The sequence below is a fragment of the Euwallacea fornicatus genome, chromosome 4, assembly GCF_040115645.1.
Source record: "Euwallacea fornicatus isolate EFF26 chromosome 4, ASM4011564v1, whole genome shotgun sequence".
In the NCBI taxonomy this organism is placed as follows: Eukaryota; Metazoa; Arthropoda; class Insecta; order Coleoptera; family Curculionidae; genus Euwallacea; species Euwallacea fornicatus.
The window spans coordinates 3381402-3398607 of NC_089544.1; the positions used below are offsets into that span (position 1 = coordinate 3381402).

Here is a 17206-nt window from a genome sequence, read left to right on the forward strand (position 1 = left end):
TTGCTTTGGGTATTGCATAAAGACAATTTACATTACAAATTTTCCCACCTTCGATGAAATTCATATTGAACACAGATCGATAGTCCTGTTAGTTGCTCGTAGTCCTCTTGCAAGATAACCCTGTTATATATTAAGCTGCCACCGGGGCTATAAGCCACACGTTGCTAAGTCTAATTAAAAGGGTATTAAAGGGCAATTTGCCTCAAAATTAAGGGATCGTTAATCAATAATTACTACACGGTTAGTTAAGGGTTGGATCAAGGCCAACTACACCCTTTAATTGAATAATAATAGTTTGGCTTCTAGTTCGGCCAGTTTATAAGCGTGGACACGACCGCATAGCTGGGTAGTTCAGGGGTTGGTTAAAGGAGGGTTATGAAGTTAAGGTAAATAAATTGGTGTAGCTTTCTTGGAGAAAAAGGGGTTCTCCCATTTCCTCGACTAGTAAGAGCGTTTATTTTTTGCCCATCTTCCGTCCCATCCTATTTCCAAGGAAGAAACAACGCAGTTCACATCATATCTTCCCTCCCTTTATTTTCCGTTTAAACTGAGCTCGGAGGTGAAAAGCTGCAGTTATGTTTACGAGACTTAGTTTCCGGAAATTGCCCCAAAAAGCACGAAGTTTATTAGCCTCGAAAATATCTTATTAAAGGAAATTGTCTTGGCCTTATATCCCTAAATTAAATTAACAGAAGGTAATCAAATCTCTCTTCAATTACGACAGCAACGTTAAATACAGGTATAGTTAACTAGGGCACTAACTTTAGGAAGTTCATTCCAGTGGAGTATTTCATCTAATCCATTGATTAGCTTTCAGGAATTCCTTGCTGCTATTCGATGACTAGTGGGGGGGGGCAAAGGAGGGCAGCTGCAGAACTCGATAGCAAGGTTGCAAAACACATAAAAACCGCATTTTCCAGTTTTCTCTATCAAACATCAACATTTTCTTAAAGTTATCTAAAGAGGTTACTTAACCCCACGGTAATGTCACGATCCTAGTAAACTCCGTCTATGTCCCGAAACCTTCCTTAAATCCTCATGTTTATCACGACCACCAACGTTCGTCGAAATTAACTTCTATCTTTAATTAAGGTGATAAACAACACTGTGGAGGACGTATTAAGGCCTTTTGGCATCTGGCTACGACGAAACGAGTGAGGCGTCAATGTTTATGGGTTCAGCGAAATTGAAACGTAGGTACTTTCTCCTTTATGTGCTCCAATGAGGTTTGAGATTCTAACGAACTGCAAATTGTGTTAGTAATGGCAAAGCTACAACTTTGAAGCAAACTGTAACTATAGTTTGATTAATTTCATTGTGCAATACAGAGAGGACAAATTATCACAGCAACCACCACATTCCTGCAAATACTTGAAAGAGATCCGGAATGTCCTTCTCAGGTTAAATATCGGGGTATCGCGCATCCTGATGATTAATTCTGTGAACCTAGGAGTGCATTACGTTAATTTCGAAAAACCATAGGAATCATAAGTACAAAATAGCAGGAATGAGAGGAAAGGGTTTTTTTTTGCAGTCCACTGGTAATGATGATGCCGAGGAGTCCAGTTTCGCGCATTAGGGATTGATCGACCTAGAGCAAGATAATAATACAAAAACTAATAAAATTGTATTGATTACATCAACGTTAGCATAGACTGTGTCTATTTCCGTAAAACTAGGTCAATCTGAGACGAGCCAGCTAATTCGGCCAGTAGCCATTGCTGAAGGATACTTCCTATTAATCTGTAGAAAATTTTACAGACTTAAAAAAATCCTCTCGAGAGGACAAGAATCTCACTGGACCTAGAATATCTAAAGTATCGTTAAGGAGAAGAGACATTCACCAATAACACATAAGCGCTTCATCATTGGAAAGCTGCACACATTTCCCATACGAGTTAGCTGGAATTGTGGTTACTTTGGATACCCTGTAGTGGTTTCTATTCATTCACGTCTCCAAAGACCAAGAGAAATATCCTGCGGAGCTTATTTTTCTTATGCGTCCATCGTTGGTATTTGGTTCTTCTCACTGCTTTATTAATTGAGTAATTCTCTCAAACGAAACCCCATCGAAGGTGACGATTAGAAGGCTGCAATTAAAATAAATTGGGGATCCAGTCGAATTTTTGGGCCACGATTGAGAAATCGAGGAAGAACGTTAATATCTAATTAATCGTTTGATCATCACTTCAATTTAGAGGCTATAAACTGGCATAGCGAATTTGCTACTAGTGTGCGGAAAGTAATTTTATCGCACGCATTTGCGAGAGGAAAGTGGCACTGTATGTGCGAGTGCCGCAAAAAGCAAAGGTACATCAGTGGGCCCAATCTGAAGTAACCGGACCTAACTTAAAACAATCCCAACTAGCCGAAAATAACCTGGATCAACCTGAACCAACTTACTGGGCCCCCAGGACAAGATTCGCTTCCAAAGGTGCCGAAGACCAGCAGCACATGTCCAACGGATCCTGCGAACACCTACATCGAGGTCCCCCGAGTGTCGGCGCGCTTTTATTTGTTGTCCTGCTGGTGGCTAACCAGCGCTTTTCAGTCTTCACGGCGTCTCTCAGCAGTAGGACGCAGGAAGACGCTCCTCCGACTGTTTTCGCTGTGCCAAAATCGGACGTCGCGACGCTTTTGAGCGCGTTTCTCTGCATTTTTCAATTTTCGATATCTCGGAACTGAAAAGTGTTTGGACGGTTGTTGGGTTGTATGAGTGGCTTGTTGGCTGATTTTGTTGGGCGATTGGGAATTTTGAGTTTTTGCAAGGTAGGACATTTTTTTATGTATTTTGGGCGCAGGTTCACTTGGGAATTCGACGGGGAAAAAATGTCGTATTTTCGAATTGTTGGGTAAACGGGATTTTCTGTTTATGTTTAGAACGCAATGCTCATTGTCGAATTAGACCTGCCAATTGGTTGGAACTATATTTAAATTTAATTATTATTAGATGTAATTTAGGTGTTGTTCAAGGTCTTCTCGCTCTGCTGTTATGAAACTTTACAGAAAACTACCTGCTTTGCTTGAGAAACACCTAAAGATTGCGTCTTTTTTTATCGCCTGCCATACATTCGGAAATGCAAAAAACCAACGGGAAATTGTTACGCATTTTACTTGAGCGGGAAGAAAAATTAAATTCTTTGAACTTTTCTTAAGAAATTCCCTAAGTGCTGCTATAGCTTTTTCGCCTCAAGGCCGGCGCAAAATGACTAAGGTGTAGTAGTACCTTACATACATAGACATAGCTAGGCGAAGTCGTTCTGTACAAAGGCGCACTAATTGAAACTATCCGCTTTGCAACCTTTAAAAAGCGTTGTCACATCAGCGAATAATCATATGATTGTTGTGCGTATACGTTCCATATATCATAAATAAAATATTACTCATATGCTTTGTAAGCACACAAATAATTGCACCGGGTAGACGCATTAAAAATTTTTTCCGAGCAGCCTTTTTCAATGGCGTGAGAATCGTCTCAGGCATACGAAACTTTCATCGTTCAAAGAAAATGGAATGTACTTGCAGTAGTGATCAGGTCAGGTTTTCATCACGAAGTTAAAAAGAAGAAATTGAGGGTAATGCCCGCAGAATTTTCAACTTAAAAAAATCAGTAGATTATTTTATTTTATTTTTTTTATTTTTATTTTTTTTTTTGAGAGCTGGAGAGGTGCTTTGGTGTCCGTCCTGTTACATTGTGTGTGAAATAACTTGCAGTTAAGGCTAATTATCAATCAAAGTGTCTCTAGCAATTACCGAGGTGTCTCTTATAGCTGTCCTTAGTTCAACTGTTAGCTAAGCTTAACCGCACTTTGAAAGACACTTATCGGCCCGTTGGCCATTAACTGGGAGCTGTTGCTCTCTAACTGAACATTGAGGAAACGGTCGTTGAAGATATTAGATGCGAGGTTACCTTTGAACATTGTAGGTACATTCACTACAGAAAGAGCTTTTAATTTTTTAAGGGGCTTCCACTACACAAAGTTCCATTAAAATTTGGAATATTTGTGCCCACAATATTGCGCGGATTTGAAGCATACAGTTGAAACAAGAGAAATAACACAAAGATGGCACAAAATAAAACTAAGTTAAAACACGGATGAAACTCTTATTCAGCCTATTAGTCCTCTACGTTACTTGCCAAATTACCCCTTTTTGGTTCTTTGTAGCGTCTTCTAAGTGCCTATTGATGGTTCAATTTTATCATGCATTTTTATTAGATATTTACCTGGAAAATCTATTAATCTTCCATTTTTGGTCTATTAATCAAGATAATTTTATTTTAATTAACGTAATGTTTCAACCAAATTAAACAGGCAATTCATCATTTTGAAGAGGCGGCAATAAGAAATGAAAATGCTGCATTTTCGGAATTAATTTTCCGTGCTTTGAGTTGCCTTCAAACCTAAATATTATCCCGAGTTTGATGTTAATTTCTGTGATAACAGAATTTCCAGTTTTCGGACAGGTATCTAATTCAATTGAAGCACATCTAAAGTGTAAATCCTTGTCTAGTGATTAGGACCCAGAAGCAACAATGGAGAAAGTAATTGAAACAGTGGCGTAATGAGACCGTGCCCTTAGATGAATATCAATTAAGTTACGTAAAATTGGACTGGAAGTAGCGTTAATGTTTGCTTTCCGCCACGAATCGCTTTCTTATCGGCCAGACCAGGGCGCTTACTAAAAGACGGAAAATACATGGTATGTCCCGAATTTTGGCGAAAAACCACAGACTTTCTTATACGCCCCCTCACCTCATACCATGAAAATTTTAAACTGGAATAAACAGCCGTTAATTTACGTTATAAACAATGTTCCAAGGGAGCTTTAGACAGTGAATGTAGCAAAAACTGGCTCATCACATGTAATAAACGACACCCCCCATTTAAGCGCGGTGTATATTTTTTACAAGCGCGAAAAGGGGTAAAGAGGCGAAAGATTAATATTACACTCCATTAATTATGAAACCCGGGCATAATCCGAAATTAAACCACATCTCCATCAAGATAACAAATTAGCCTATCTTAAACGCGCGAATGATGGGGGCGGGGGGAGGCGAAAGCGGGCCGAATTTGTCAGCTAATGGACAAACAAACAAGGGTGTAATCGTCGAACATGATAAAGCACTTCCTAACATACGTCATCCCCTTGGGCTGATTTCAACCCTGGTTCGCTATAAAATATTACGCCCTTATTTTGGATAAGTGCCAGGTTTGGATGGGGACTGTTTCGTTTTTTTCTTGGTTAAAGGTTTTGTCGCTAATTCTGCGGGGAATAGGCCATTTTTTTCCAGGCAACTTAAGTCCGCGATTCATGATATTTTGCTTTCGCTTTACGGCTTCGCGAAGTCTTATCGTTACAGATCCCTAAGGATGAGGGTTTTTCAGGTCCGATTCTCCAGACAACTGCAGGATTTCGCAATGAAAACCGTGTCTAGGGATTTGCTAGAAATATTATTTGATAAAAATTTTTCTTTACGCTGGTGGAGTGGTAAGTGACTATCAAAGAGGAGGGTTGCATGCATGTATGTACGGGATGTTCCGGAGGCCGCTAATTTAGAAAACAATTGGAATTACCGGAAAATGTTTGGCTGACTAATCTAACTAACCGTCAATTTGTTGTCGAAAAAAGTAAAGAAATTGAGCAGTGAAAATGTCCCAATCGCTTATTGGAAAAATCAAAGCAAGTAGAAAGAATCTTAAACTGTATACATAGTTCACTCGCAATGATGCTAAAAATCAACTAAAATAGATTAATTAAGGTAGAAGTATGCAATATGACATTTCTCAACCGACAATGAGGTCAATAATGACAACGTTATATATGTACATTGTAGTAAATAAAGTATCAATTTGATCATACCTGTTGTAATCAGACTATATTCACACATAAGTGAGAAAAGTTTATAGTTGTGTATAATTACCTTCGTGTCCTTACCTTACTAATAAAATTCGAGACCTCAGGTTGAGAATAGTAAAAATCCCACATTTCTTTCGAGATTATCATTACTCCTTTTGTTTAATTTTGTTTTATTTATTAATTGATTATCTCGATTAATTGTTTGTTCAAGTCATTGTATTACATAAAAAAAACGGGAAATGGTTTGTGCTGAAGGCACCTAGATAAACGAATGTAATGTCCCAATTATGCATTTACATCTGCGACAAGGCACGTTTCTGGTCTTGGTAAATCAATACCCGAAACGTGGCGTCGCTCTTTCTATTCCTAAAAAAATGAGGTGTTTTTGTTGTCCCTTACCTGCGATCCTGATTTCCATATTAAAATTTTTTTCCCCAAGTCAAGCGCTGACGACAACTGGACTTGATTTCAACTTACATACCATGCGACTCTAAATTTACATCCCCCCCAAACCCCTTAACTTTCTAATTTTTTTTCCGATTCAATAGCAGCATTACATTGGAAAAAAATACCACCTTTTGACGTTTGTTTTATTTCTTTAAATGTTATAAAAAATAATCGATAGATTTTGAAATGGAATACGCCAATGAATGTAGTTTTGAAATACCTTCAATTTGAGGGGTCATTTGACCCATGTTTTAACTTCAAAAAATCGGTCATATTGCGCTACTAGTGACGTAAGCAACATTTAAAAAAATGAAAAAACGTCAAATTATAGCATTTTTTGTCCCATTTAATGCCGATTTTGAATCTTTAAAAAATCCTGATTTGTTAAAAAGTTAACACGGGGGGATAATCTAGAGCCTCATGGTATACAGAGTGTACGTAATTTCGTCTGCTTATCGCTCTTTCTCGCAGCAACTAAATCTTCCACTCAATTACTGGAGAACTTTTTTTGTTACACGATGTGAGCACATAAATCTAAAAAGCATTTAAAACTTAAGTGATTTTACTCTGTTTAATGTTTGCACTTTCCGCCTTGACTCCCGTTTTTTGGGAAATTTTCCACTCTTAGGATTAACGAATTGTTATTCGCCTTTCCAAAGACTAAAAAGCCTCTGGTTGTCCTCATGTATGTTCGAAAAGCAACTGGTTCCGCCCATCGATAAAACTGAATCAAAATGTCAAATTTTCAATTATGGTTTACTAGGCCAAAGACAGGGTGAGGCATCGGTTACGTAGGTTAAATTTAAATCAATGGGTCTTTGTAAAGTTTACTTTGTAGTAACTGATATCGTAACAAACTGTTCGGTGCTGTTCAGTACATCGGTTTTCGGTATCTGCAGGAAAGATGGTTAAATACTATACCTGATGTCTTAACCTTGTGCATTCTTAGCGACCCATCCTTGTGCTAGATATGCTATTGGGAATTAATGTAATACAAACATAAGAAATATTGCGCCATTAATAAAACGATATGAATATGTAAGGGATGGTACTAATTGCCTGACTCTGTAGATATACATGAAAAAAAATTCTGAAATGTGAAATTTAGGTTGAAATTCATGAATTTGTCATCAGAAATTTGTACGAGGCGGAATTTGAAGTGCATTTTTGAAAAAAGGAAGTCATATGTTCAGGCTAGTTTAGGTTAGTTCAGGTTAGTTTAAGATTCACGCTTTTGGAGCGTTTTTACAGCTCAAGCAAAAGGTTAAATATTACGAAAATCTCTTCAGGTTACATAGGTTACTTGTACTCATGCCGAACGTGCAAAAACGCGTCGTGGGATTATAAAGGCGTTCAACTCCTTGAACAGTTGATTAGGGTGTGTACTGCCGTCAACTGGATAAATCGAGTAACGAAATCAACAAAAAGCGCCAAGCATTGCTGCAACTTGTATGGGATGTTTTGCCATATCCACCCAATTTCCCAGACCTAACGTCGTCGGAACATCACCTGTTTGGATCGCTACGATATGCCCTTAATGGAAAAACCTTGGCATTTATGAAGGTGTATAAAAATGGGCTTGGGCCGGTGTTTGTCGAAAAAGAATCCGATTTTTATGAGCGCGGAATCATCAAATTGACCCAAAGGAGTTACCGAACAACATAGATAATCCTTCATGTAACAAAGTGATAATTTTTGAGAGGAGAGAATTGTCTTGCATTTACATTGTAAAATATTCAATGGCTTTGTGGACAATAATATTTCTGCTCAGCCACGACTACTTATTTCTAGTAACTCATCTGCGAAGCATGCGAGGCCCAGTAAGGGCACGGAGAGCTGTAGCAATACCACCACCAGCATTAAGAATACTAAGGAGAAAGAATACCTGCTGTGTATAGACTTTGTTAAGGATGCCATGGCTCGTCAATGCAGGAGGCAAATAAGTTCTGAGCCGCAATGAACCGGGATGGAAGAACTTAGCCAAATGGACTACAAATTCCATATCTAAGAAACGAATCTGAATTTGGTAAAATCTGCAACTAGGAAGTCAGTTCGCACTATTATTAACGAATGATGATGCCCATCTGAATATCGACCTTTGGGAATTTTTCAGCTCGTTTATTTGCCAACGACCTAACATCCGAGCCTTTACTTCCTGGTTATAAATGTCGTAATAGTTACCCAATCCAATCAAGGTGATTCAAATTCATTGATAGATGAATAATATTACCCACAGGACTTCGACATTGAGAGCGGTTTTTTGTGCGTATCTGCGTGTAACTACTTTGAATTTTAAAATACATCAGCTGATTAGCAAAACAAAGCAATGAATTAACGCTTGAGAACCAGTTCTCAGTAGACAACTGGGACATGAAGCAGAGACAGCTACATAGGGGACACTTAACCCGATGGTTAGCCTTGACTACAAGTTGCGCGTTATGCAGTTTAGCGGGAGATTCGCGCTTTTGAATAACCTTTTTGCTCAGAGGACGGAAAATCCTTTAAGCCGTTAAACCCTTCGAGTTAGATCGAACGAAGAGGGTCAAACGCAGAGTGGTTACGTCGACAAATCCATCAATTGGCGTACAAAAAAAATTTATTGAATTATGTATGTCTGCATAGGAAAAAAACTCTAAGATATACATACATAAACACTTGCACCTGATGTATATTAAACCCACCAAGAAAGAGTTAAGGTAGTGGTTGACTTCGCGTGAAGGTTAGCAACACTTACTTCTTTATTGGGCGTGTAGAGCCGTTTGAATGCTTCATGTCGAACCGGAATACCTATTAGTCGAGAATCTAGGCGGTTTGTTCGATATTTAGGGTCAAACCTCATCAATCCCTGCCAACAAATCTGGCCTTAACATCCTCAAAATTTCCCCTAAATGCCTTTCGAAAGCTCTTAATGCCTTCTCAATTATCTTGATTTACCTCTTCGCAGGCTTTAGAAATCAGTATTAAAAATGAGCTTTCAAGTGAACGAAGTCTAAACTATCGTGACTACAGCAAGTTTCGTGCGATATTTTACTATTGAAATTGCGATAATAATAACATTACAGACCTTGACTTTACCTGCAATAGAAACGTTTTTCTTGCCAAAGAAATTGAATTTTTAAGATCACTTTCACTGCGTGATTTATGTGGCTTTATACACTGTTATTACTGTTGCGCAAATAGAGCTTTTCCGCCAAAACCTTATTGGTAAATTTCTGCATAAAATTAGTCGTAATGTAAGCCGCACATGATCATTCTAACAGTCTCAATAATTATTGCAAAAGCACATTTGTGTTTGATAGTTTCAGAAACAACGTTCCCTTGACATACTGGGTGATTTTACAAAAATGCGTCCCATTTAGCCAACTAGCGGTTTTGTAAGTATGTCGCGATTTGGTTCACAGCACGTATTATTTGTTTTAGCTTTATTGCCAAAATTGTTATGCATTGTGCGTTCAATGCGTGGGTTTAAGATTTGATTTTTTGCCATTAAGTCGGGGAAGTTTAGTACTAATTTATGGACAACGATGCGTGTTTTACGACTGTCCCATTTTCGCCGTTTCAATCATTTCCTTTCAGAGTCAGCTGTTAGCAATTTCACTTCAGACCTGTTCTTCTCGGCTTTTTTTTTCCATTTTGTTCCAGACCTAATGCATTTGCCTCTGCACGAACCCTGATTGCATTATTAACTGGCAGGTCCGCTCACAAAGCCTGTCCAGTCCGAGAACGGTTTCACCTTTTAATTAACCTCTATTATTAATTAAAAGCCATTTTCTGCGAAAATTTTGAGTGTAAGCTGTGTAACATACCGTCCGGAGATCGGATTACACAAGTTTGTTTCATCACATTATCTTTCATCATATCACATTACCTTCTACTTGGGCTCGTACCAACCTCAATTTAACAGATACTCGATGTGCTTGTAAAAATGCGAAGAACTCTCGCAGGACTTCCTGGAAAAATTACGAATAAACATTCTTAAAAATCATCCTTGTTCTTGATTAGTTCGATCCCATGCAGCGACGATCCTGAACAGCAGCTCGCTTAAGTCCCTGGGGTAACCGGTAACGCACCAACTCGTCGACTCATGTGTCCCATAAATGTTCCATGCGGTTCAGATCAGTGCTGCGTGTTGGCCAAGGCAACGTTTGAATTTCCACATCTTGGAGGTAATTTTGTGCTACTCGTGTCACATGTGGAGGTGCCTTATTGTGCACCAATAAAAATCCCTCACCGCTAAATGGAGCATTCCGCGTTAAATTGGATTCTAAAATGTGTGTTATGTATCAGTCAGCTGTCCAACAACCGCTCTGAAGCACAATTAACTTAGTGCGATCTTCCAAATCACCCCATATCATAGCAGATTCATCTTCATGGCCCATAGTGTCAACATTTTTGTACTGGACGTTTCGCTTGACGGCACGTCAATAAACTTTTCTATGGTAATTATAACTAAAAAGCCAAAATCGAGACTCATCTGCAAAGTGTACGCTGTCTCAATGAAGATGTCCCTAATTTTGGTGCTCTTTGATTAATTGAAGACGTTGTCTTTGATGTTTTACGGTCAATAGAGGATTGCTCGCAGCTCTATAGGGAGTAACTTTCCTTTCTGTCAACCTTCTTCTCACTGCATCTTGGCTGATGCCAAATATCATATCGACAGCTGCAGTGCAGTGTTTGTAATGAATCGAATTTATAAAGCTTTCAGACGTAAACATCGATTTTAGATATTCGTTGGGAACCTTTGTTGTCCTTGTCCAGGTCCTCTTTGATTACTACTAGTCTTTCGAAACTATGCGATTGCTTTGAAAAATCATAGATTGTGCCATTTCTGCAAGTACCACCGCAGCGGCACGTCACTGCAGCGAAAAGTTTCTCCTCTCGGTGACGTTTTAGGACATTTTCTTTGGGGAAAAAAATGTTTAATTCACTAAACGCACTAAAAACTATCTAAACGGAGTCAAATGAGCCATTATACAACCTTCAAGTCGAGTTTGTTGAAATAGCAACTTTCAGTATTTTATAGACAAATGGTATCTTGTAAATAAATAGGTAAAAAATTATGAAAAAGTTTTGTGCAGATATGAGTTCAGGTAGATGGTTTCCGAAAAAGTGCTGAAATGAATCGGCTCATGTGAGACAACGAACCTCCTGAAAATTTTCCCCATAACTGTGTCAGCTTTTTCCCTTCGCGAGTCCCAGTCATACTCAAAAAAGACACAAAAAAGTATGTTTTTATTTTAAAAAAGAAATTTTATGACGGTGGTTCAAAGACGAAATGTTACGTGTCAAATTAAATAGTGCAGGCTCGTCGCTAAAGGAAAGTTGCTGTGGAAAGCCTGCAAATATTTCAAATCGTTTCGCAACGGAAAGCATTCGGAATTTTCCGATTTTAAAGGAGCATTTTCATTAGAGAAACACATCAAATTGTTACATATCAAATTGCTTTGTGTTGTATATCTCGCGATTGCCGAGATCGCGAGTTTGGGGCTCCATTCAATGCAATGCCGAAATGCACCATCTCGGCGCATTTGCTGGTGGTACCACTCGAGTATTTGTCGTCTCAGCCGCATCAATGAAAAGATCGCCTCGGTACCCATACGAAAAGAGACATTTTCTCTTTTTCCATCATGAGATTTACTGCTCTTGGGAAAGCGATAGCGTCGATACTTTCACGAGCACATTCTAGAAACCGCACGAAAATAACTCACCCCCTTGAAAGTAACATTTTCGCCCTTATAAGGCAAAAAAAACTGTTTTAGGCAATTTCCTGCTGTGTATATTTAAAATGAACGGTCGGCCCTTTATTAGGGTCAGCCAAATAAAAAAGTCCCTGCCTGTTTTATAAATGATAATATTAGGCCCGGTCCGGAATGTAGAACGGGTTACAAGTGGATTTGAGGTTAAATAAAAGATGAAAACGCATCTCGATTATGGCGGGCAATTGGGCGAATATGAAAAGGGTCGTTTAGGGTCAGCTCTCGTTATTCTGCAGGTTTTGATAAAAGCGCTAAACCTCGAAGGCGCGATCGGCAGGATTTGCTAAGCAACACTTCCTAAAGGTTATCATGTTTGTGTTGTAAATCTGATCGAACAATAGTACTGCCTCGGGTACCACGATGGTGTTTAAAGAGCGCAAATCGAAATGCTATCGAACCAAACCATGAGTTTGGTTCGGACGAAAAAAATAACGAACAACAAAAATATTATCAGTTTCAATCTTACGGTTTTTTTTTAATTTACTTCGATTTTGATCATTTTTTTTTTATTGTAGGCGTGTTCATTTTAATTATTACTGGATATTAATTTCGCCAAAAGTTGTAATTGGTTTGTCATTACCCGGGGTGAAACCAAGAGGTGCTTTTTGACCTGGATGTCTGGACATCCTGGGGAACAATCCGAAGATACTATGAGATCTCTTTGTATGTAATTGTAAAATTTTATGTCTTCTTAACACTTTTTTTTTGGTTTATACCAATACATCGATTCTGAAAGGAATTGCAATTTTTTTAATCAAAAATATGCAATTTACAAGAAAATCTAAACATGTCAAACCAGTAAATTATAATAAACAACATAATTTAATATCTAAGTTAAAGATAAATAAATACTAATGACGTGTATGTATATCTTCCTCGTAGTGTAATGACAGCTGCAATGCGGCGAGGTAATCTTAGGACCTAATTAGCAATTAGTCTTTACGGAATATTTTGCCATTCTTCAAGAAGAACTACTCGAAGGTCTGCGATGGTTTCCGACTATCTGTTGTGCATACAGTGACACCATAAAATATTCGGACACTTACACTTACAATCTTCCTTTGTGTCTAGTAATAATAATAATAATAATAAACAATCAGGAAGCGGAACTTTGGTATATGTTTGGTATTAGTTTTTGCTTACTAACAATGTAAAAATATATTTAATATTTACTAACAATATAAAAAAATAAAAAAATGTATAAATAACAATGCATTTTTGATATCACACAAATTTTCGGACACGTAAATAAACATTATATAAGTGAGGAATAAATATTAATATTTTATATGTCCTCCTTGATTGTCTTTAACGGCTCGAAGCCGTTTAGGCATGGACAAAACGATTTTTTAATTAAATTAAAGTCAATTTTGCTCCACTACTCCATTAAAACTTTTTTTAGTTCATTTGTATTTGTTATTGAATGTTGTTTTACTTACAAATCCAACTGTTCAATACATGCTTAATCGGATTAAGATCCGGAGATTAAGTTGGGGTTTTTAGTACTTTTGGACAGTTGTAGAACATCCATTCTTAAACAATTATCGCATTGTGTTTGGGATCATTATCTTGATAATACTTAAAATTCCCTTGAATTCCCTTATCCGTGGTACTTTTGAACAAATGATTTTTTCAAACGTTTAAATAAATCATTTTGTCCATTGTTCCATCAATGAACAATAATTCCCCAACTCCTTTGGCCGAAATGCAGCTCCAGACCATTACTGATCCGCTATCGTGTTTCACAGTAGGACGTAAATTGCTTCTTTTCATTTCTTCGTTGGGTTTCGTCCATATTGTTTGTCGGCCATCGGTACTAAATATATTGAATTTTGACTCATAGTCAAAAATTACATTCTTCGAATAGTTTTCCGGTTTTAAAATCATCTCCGACGCAAATTCTTTCTAAAGTTCTTACCTATGGTATTCCGTTTTTTTCTGGATACCCGACCACTGAAACCATTTGCTCTTACGCATCTTCGTATAGTTTTTGGAGATACTCTTTTACCAGTTTGATTTTTCAGAGCTACTTTCAGTTTAAGGGCACTAATTCTGCAATTTCCCTTAATCGTCTTCATGATGTATCGCTCTTCTTAAACGTTTATTAGTTTTGAACGGCCAGTTTGTTTAATGGAAAGAATTCTGTATTCAACTTTGCACAGGTGAATAACGTCTGCAACCGTGCTCTTCCTCAAATTGAGATTTTTGCCAAATGTTCTGCAGGTTAACTTATTCTCAAAGTTGAAAATGACCAATTGCCGTAAAATGATATTTGTCTTATTTTTATCTCTACCCATTTTTGCCTCTCAAAAATGCATACTAGTATTAGGGGCAACTTTAACAAGTACCATGGAACAGTGTTAAAATATTAGATCCAACACAAGACACACTCTAATAGGCAAGATTACGATCTATTAAAAACATCCGAATATTTTTGAGACCTGAAAAACGACTTGCTTGTTAAGATATTTCAATTTTTCAATATTTTGATACTGGATTATAAATATATTTTTGCACTATTAGTAAGCAAAAACTAATACCAAACATATACCAAAGTCGCGTTTCCTAATTGATTATTTTTAGTATTAGTATACACAAAAGAAGATTGTAAATGTAAGAGTTCAAATATTTTGGGGGGTCACTGTACGTCTCTCTAGCATATCCCGCACATGTCCAATGGGGTTAAGGTCAGGTTTGCGAGGAGGCTAATTTAACCTTTCCACCTCAATTTCATCTAGTTCATTATTGACAACTAATGTTTCTTGATCAAAATGTAATTTTCGCTATTGTTTGTTTGACATGTTTTGACTTTTCGGCAAATCGCATAATTTTGTTAAAAAATTTTATTCTATCCCGAATGGACGTATTGCTATCAACCAAAAAAAGGAGTATTAAGAAAACATAAAGCTTTACACCTGCATGCAAAGACATCTCATAGTGCCTTCAAATTCTTCCGCAGGGTGATCACAAATATGGGTCAAAAAGCACCCCTCGGCGTCGCTTTGTATAATGACAAATTTGTTACAAATTTTGGCGAAATTAATATCCAGTAATGATTAAAATAAGACAATTTATTAAAATTAAAAAAAAAAATCTAAATCAATACAAAACTCAGAAAGCTATGCAAGATTGAAATTGAATATTTATGTTTTTTATGTCCAAGAGTGTATTTAAGTAATTGAGCGCAACCTGATCTTGGTGGTCGGACATCGACGAAATTCGTAAAGGATTTAAAGGCAAACACGAGGAAACAATGGAGGTCGGGCGGAAAACAAAGAACTTGAAGAAAAGCAAAAGCTATTTCGCATGAACACACACGAGCGGAATTGAGAGCGAAAGTGGTTCACGTAAAAATGTTGCACCGGCTTTTGCAAGTCAAGGTTAAGTCAACTAACGGCACATTATACTACTGAATCATTGTTAGTAAACTGACAATAAAAAAGCAATTTGGAGTTTAGAAATATTTCCTGCTTACGCCATTGAATCCCCACGGGAACGAAACCATTCCCCCAGACATTCCAGTAGATTTTGCAATTTTATAGTTCTCTAGTTGTCGTCACGTGGCAGTTAGTTTATCAACGTTTCAACTCTCGTCAGTTCGCGTAGCATAAAGTTGACAGTTAAACCGGTACTTAACATGGTACAAAAATTGCAAATATACGGTATAAAGGCACTTGCATATGCCGGGAATGCATCCAGGATAAATTCAAAAGTACGCTTCGCATGAAATGCAAATCGGCCCGTTTAAAATCCATTTGGCGAGGGCACGCACCAGTTTGAATGTAAATTTTTCGCGTAATAGGTATAACAGTTTCGGGAAACGATAATAAAAAGCCATATTGGCAACGTGAACATGTTTACCTAGGTTTTGAATTTTTTTGTCTCTAGAATATAGAGTAGCTGGAGCTTGCTGCGATATTTCGCAATGCTGAGTTGCATAAACAATATGCAATGATGCGTTAAATTGAGCGTTTGCACATGCTCATTGAACCAGCTGAATGTTTCGTTTTGATAGTGGACGACAGATCCCTGATATATCCACGGTTTAGTAAAACAACTAAAAAATTACCTGCCTTTACCAAAAGGGCATCGAAATGCCCAATAAATTCTCTTCAATTTGTTCCGTTCAACCATTTTCCTATCGCTAATGGTTCTCGAAATACCTATACAGCGCGACCACGAGAAGTATACATATTTAAAAAATAGCAGAATATTGTTAATTAAAAAAAAAAACAAAAAAATCCCAAACTTATACGCTATTCACTTTACGTAGAAATAGTGAGGTCAGGAAGGTGACGTCCGTCTTCCCTGATGCAATTTTCGATCCTGTCTAGGAAGCTTCTCCGTACTCGTTCCAGTGGCCCTTCGGTGATGAATGCCGCCTCTGTACGAATCGCCGTTTTCGAGTCATCCAAAGTACGGGGTTTACGTTGATAATCTTTCTCATTCAAATGCCCCCATAAAAAATCATACATGTTAAGGTCAGGCGACCGCGGAGGCCAAGACATAGGTATCTCCAAATTTGGACATCACGTGACTTGGAAGCAAGTAACGCAGCAGATTTATCGAAATCCTTGCTGTGTGAGCAGTAGCCCCGTTTTGCCGAAACTATATGTCCTCTTGCAAATTTAGCTTCACCAGTTACCGGAGGATGGAAGCGTTGATCATCTTCACATACCGATTCAAGGTTACTGTTACTGCCACTTCACCCTCTTCGAAAAAAAGAGACCAATGCTCCCTGGGTATCGTATACTACACAGTTACATGAGGTGAATGAAGAGGTCTTTCATAGGGTTGTCTTGGATTTTTCCATGTCACAATATCGGCAATTTTGTTGATTAACAGTTTTTTTTCAAGCAAAAATCTGCACCCTTTTTCTACGTGAGCTCAATGGCGTATCCCTACAAACAATTACAATTTTTCTTTTCAAAAATTTACATTGTTCTGCTTTGTTAACAATGTAAATGTGTGTCGTGGTTTCCCCGTATAAGCAAAATAGCGGCCGTAGTATAGCCTTTTTTCGCTTTTTCAAATTTTTTAAAATTATCTCGATTTCGCGGCGGTAAATGGACCACTCAGTGTACACTTTTAACACTATCGGTCTTGGAAAGTTCTATTTCTTTCAATGTTAGTTCAGGTTAGTA

The 17206-nt window shown here is 37.7% G+C and overlaps 1 protein-coding gene and 1 long non-coding RNA gene across 3 annotated transcripts in view; one reads left to right on the plus strand and one right to left on the minus strand.

Annotated features, from left to right (window-relative positions):
- Positions 1-280: 280 nt before the first annotated feature.
- Positions 281-2539, minus strand: LOC136350828 (uncharacterized). 2 transcript variants are annotated; one of them, XR_010734220.1, is made up of 5 exons: positions 2404-2539; positions 1639-2090; positions 1496-1591; positions 981-1446; positions 281-926 (listed from the first exon to the last, which is right to left on the minus strand). It is a non-coding gene; the product is annotated as an uncharacterized lncRNA (long non-coding RNA). The 2 variants fall into 2 exon arrangements; XR_010734219.1 differs by having other exon boundaries at positions 981-2090.
- Positions 2540-2567: 28 nt separating this feature from the next.
- LOC136350826 (Ig-like and fibronectin type-III domain-containing protein 1) overlaps positions 2568-17206 on the plus strand; it is a 101682-nt gene continuing 87043 nt past the window's right edge. The window contains exon 1 of the mRNA XM_066302916.1: positions 2568-2769. The gene's annotated coding sequence lies outside the window, so the exon portion shown is untranslated. The remainder of the gene's footprint in view (positions 2770-17206) is intronic.